The sequence below is a fragment of the Pseudorca crassidens genome, chromosome 19 (assembly GCF_039906515.1).
Source record: "Pseudorca crassidens isolate mPseCra1 chromosome 19, mPseCra1.hap1, whole genome shotgun sequence".
Classification (NCBI taxonomy): Eukaryota; Metazoa; Chordata; class Mammalia; order Artiodactyla; family Delphinidae; genus Pseudorca; species Pseudorca crassidens.
In genome coordinates this window covers 31,531,252-31,536,090 of record NC_090314.1, presented here as the reverse complement: position 1 = coordinate 31,536,090, position 4,839 = coordinate 31,531,252, and the positions used below count along the sequence as shown (strand labels likewise).

The following is a 4,839-nucleotide window of genomic DNA, read 5'->3' as shown; positions in this document are numbered from 1 at the left end:
ACAGTATGTTCTCATTAGTTATCTATTTTATACGTAGTATCAAGAGTGCATATATCTCACTAGAAGGTTTTGAGCATGGTCTGATTTGTTTTTAAAGGCTCCACTCAGATTATTGTGTTGAGAATAGACTGGGTGAGGGAGTGGGGAAGGGTGAGTGAGTAGGTCAACTAGTTACAATTGTCAGTAACAGTAAAGTAGAAGCAGTGAAGTTAGTAAGAAAGGTTTAGATTCTTGATGTTTCGAATGTAGAACAACCAGGAATTTCTGTTATTCCATCTGGTGCTCATAACTCCCTCTAGATTGCCTTTGGCATCCTGCCAATCAGCACTATCAAGGTTTCAGTTGCATTGAGCTTTCTCTGTATCCTGGAGCTAAGTGTACAGCTTAAATCCATGCATAGACTCCCAAGTTCAATCTCCATATCAAAATAAATGAGCACTAACATTACATAAATCCTACATAGGAAACTGGATAAAGTAGGCATCTTTAACCATCTATATTCTGATCACAGGTTATAAAAAGTCCAAAGCCAAAAGGAATGCAGAATGCCTCCAGATGGTATCATATTCGGATAAAGAAATATAAAATGTCATCATGCATGTGAAACACTTCTAACCAGAAAAGGAAAAGACAGCAGAAGAGAGGAAGGCAGACCAGGAAAGTGATAAAATTTGCTAACCCTAAAAGTGGGTGACTGGCATGGTGCAACAGTTCTTGTCAATACTTTTGAAAGCAAGCTGCAAAATTGTTCTCCAATTGCTGACGTTAAGAAGTTGTTTCTTGAGTTTTTCCTATTTAAGATGAAGACTTCAGCATAGTTCTACTCATCTTTTCCTTCCCTGATTTCTGTTCATATAGTCTGAGAGTTTAGCTCAACACAATTTTTATTAAGTAAAAATTATCGAGTAAGAGGCGGGCGGAGGGCACGGGAAGTGCGCCTGGTTGCCTTTCGCCGCCCGGAACGCGAACTGCACATTTCAGATCTGCTTGGTAAACCAGGTGCACCACCATAATGGCCACAAGACTTGTGTGTCTCTGGACACTACCTTCCAGAGTTTTCCTCCCAGCTTTCACCAAGGCCTCCCCTGTTGTGAAGAATTCCACCACGAAGAATCGATGGCTCTTCACACCCAGCAGGGAATATGCCACCAAGACAGGACTTGGGGTCTGGCATGGGAAAACTGGCCAAGGACTCAAAAGAGGCAGCTTTGGAACCATCATTGGAAAAAATATTTAAAATTGATCAGATGAGATGTTTTATTGCTAGAGGGGCTGCTGTCTGTTTTGGTGTTCTGTGCTACTGTGGCTTGGAAATGTCTAATGAGACTGGCGCTATTGAAAAGGCTATAATTTGGCCTCAGTATGTGAAGGGTAGAATTCATTCCACCTATATGTACTTAGAAGGAAGTATTGGTTTAACAGTTTTGTCTGCCCTGGCAGTGAGCAGAACTCCTGCTCTCATGAACTTGGTGATGAGAGGCTCTTGGGTGACAACTGGTGCAACCTTTGATTGCACCAGTTGTCATGCAGCCATGATTGGAGCTGGAATGCTGGTACAGTCGATATCATATGACAGGAGCCCAGGCCCAAAGCATCTTGCTTGGTTATTACTTTCTGGTGTGATGTGTGCAGTGGTGGCTCCTCTGATGATATTAGGGGGGCCTCTTCTCATCAGAGATGCATGGTACACGGCTGGCACTGTGGGACGCCTCTCCACCGTGGCCATGTGTGTGCCCAGCGAGAAGTTTCTGAACATGGGAACACCACTGAGCATGGGCCTGGGTCTCGTCTTTTTGTCCTCACTGGGATCTATGTTTCTTCCACCTACCACTGTGGCTGGTGCCACTCTGTACTCAGTGGCAATTTAGGGTGGATTCGTTCTTTTCAGCATGTTTCTTCTGTATGACCCACCGAAAGTAATCAAGCATGCAGAAGAGTACCAGCGTATGGAGTTAAAATGTGATCCCATCAGTTCAATGCTGGGAGTCTACATGGATACATTATACATATTTATGTGAGTTGCCAGTATTCTAGCAACTGGAGGCAACAGAAAGAAGTGAAGTGACCAGCTTCTGACTTCCTTAATACATCAGATATCTGGCTTGTTTAATAGGGGCAGATATTTGTTAAATGGTTTGTGCAAGCAGCTTTCATGGAAGTTTAGAAGATAAGAACTTGTCAGCATGTTTCAAGTGCTCCAATAATGTGATGCTTCAGGTCTGCTTTTTCTTCTGGAGAATAAATTCAGTAGTTCTCTTCCAAATAGCACACACATTTTCAATTCTCACGTTTGAGTAATTCTAAAATGTTCTAATGAGTGTGAAAACCAAGGTTTGTGTTGCAGGAAGTTAAGTATTTTATCTATTTTTAAATTTATTTGGTTAGGTGAAACTTAGCAAACTTGTGTACCTCCTTTTTTTTTTTTTTTTGAAGGTGGACTATTAACAAGTAATGTCACAAGCGACATAGGGGTTTGGTAAAGGGACCAGAGAGAAGTAAAGGGTCACCTGCATTCTTTCTTTGAATGCTGAGAACTTAGCACTTACGCAATTGTGGTGAGTCAGTGGGGGGGGTTGGACATTTGGAAACAAGTCATGGTTGTACATCTGCTGAACTTAGCAGAAGCACTGAGCAGAAAACAAAGACATAGGTGATTGTCAAGGCTGTCCTTACAGTACATATGTGATCATGTTTGGCTTCCCATTGTTTGACACTGTTAGAAGAGTCCACAATGCCAATCATATGGAGAATTCCTGTTATATAGTATGTGTGCGTGTGAGTCTTACTTTTGAATCGTCTAGAACAAAATATCCTTAAAATACTCAAAGCATGAAAATTGTTGCATTTTTAAGTATACAAACAATATGTTCATAATTGCTGAATATTTTTGTAAATTTATTGAAATGTTTAAAGGAAAACATGCTTGCCTTTCTCATCTCTTCAAGCTTTAAAGCCTGTTTGTGGTTGACACTTGAGATTATGAAAGCAGTTTTTCCCCTCAGATTTGGTTTCTTGCATTCCCTCTCAGAGGAATCACTAAAAAGTGGAAGGCAAAGTGAGGTTTTTCCATGAACTATATCAATCAAAAATATAATGGAGAAAATGCTTCATTAGAGCTTCCCCTAGCAGAATTTTCCTCCTCTCCTCCATAGATCATTATTTAACTCTCTTGTGCCATTTGTAAGTTTTTTGATACAGAAGAGTTATTTTTGGAAGTTCTTATGAATGAAATAAGTGTATGATTATTGAGATAGTTGGTGTTTTGACAAAGATTTATTACAGTAATCCAGAAATAATTATTCTTACCGCCTCAAGTCACATAGAATCCTTATTTCTGACATAATAAATGTCCCAGCCAGATGAAAAATAAAAAAGCAAAAATTATCACTATTACTAACTAGTACTATTTTAATTGAAAAATGACCATTCTGAAGACTCTGGTTCCACACCAGCTCTCTCAGATAAAAGCTGATTTTTTTTTTTCCATATTCCATGTGGTAGGTTGAAAAATGACCTTCCAAGAAGAGATCCACATTCCGATTCCTGGAATGTTACCTTATATGGCAGTTCTTGCAGATGCCATTAAATTCAGGACCTTGAGATGGGGAGATTATCCTGGATCATCTGGGTCGGTTCAAAATGCAATCAAATGTACACTTCTAAGAGTGAGGCAAAAAGAGATTTAACACACACACAGAGGAGAAGGCAATGTGAAGACAGAGCAGAGAGAGATTTGAAGATGCTGGCTTTGAAGATTGAAGAGATGCAAAACACAAGCCAAGGAGTGCCAAGAACCTCCAAAAAAATGAAAGAGACAAGGAATAATGGATTCTCCCTAGAATCTCTAGAGGGAGCACAGCCTTGCCAATACCTTGATTTTGGCTCAGTAATACTGACTTTGGACTTCTGACCTCTAGAACTGTGAGAGAATAAATTTCTGTTGTTTCAAGCCACAGAGTTTGTATTAATTTGTTACAGCAGCTACAAGAAACTAACACACCCACATACTTGAGAGCTGCAGTTTAAGTAGGTGGTTTGTTACCCTGAATGCTACTTCTAAACATATTTTTCCCCTTTATCTACCAGACTTGACCATCAGACACCTCTTCCTTTTACTGTGATCTGGCTATCTCCTGACCACTCCCCGCTCATCAAGGGCTTTAGTGCTCAGCTGGCTTCATTCTCTTCACTCTTACTCTTTCAACCTACTTGGAAATTTCAACAATCCTCTGTTCCTGCAGATTTTTTCTATTCAGTTGAGAGGATGTGCCCTTCACTCCACTCCAGCCATCCACACTTTTATGGTTCTCCCAAAATCTTATCATCACCAATAACCATACACCTTCTGAAATCACAGTTCCAGTCATGCCCCTACCATCCACCACCTCCAGCCCTCCTGGCTCATGGACTCAATTGTCTGCCCCAATCGTCTCTTGACCACACAGGGGCCGCCATTGCACTGACCCTACCACTTATCACTACTCCACACTGCCCACCCCACCCCCCACCCCTGTATGTCCTCATTTACCTCCAGCTTAGAAGCTTTGATCTAGTTTGAGAATCATTTCCTTCCTAACACCCTTATTGGCCCTACCCTTTGTTTCTTCATCTGATTAAGCCTCCAATCTGCTTAACCAAACTATCTACCTACTCTGAGCTAAACATCTTACTTTAAATTCATGATGACTAATCTCAACTCAACACTGTCCAGCACTCCTACCCTACTTCCCTAGGATATTTGTTTCTCTTTCTCCAGCACAAATATTTCAGAACTTCTTGTTTTCAACAGACCACACATCTCCTCACTCAATCTCTGCTGATGACTTTGACTCATTCCTG

General features: G+C 40.8%; 1 pseudogene; it reads left to right on the top strand.

Moving 5' to 3' along the window:
• Window positions 1-981: 981 nt before the first annotated feature.
• LOC137212068 (growth hormone-inducible transmembrane protein pseudogene) lies at window positions 982-2,060 on the top strand (annotated as a pseudogene).
• Window positions 2,061-4,839: the final 2,779 nt, after the last annotated feature.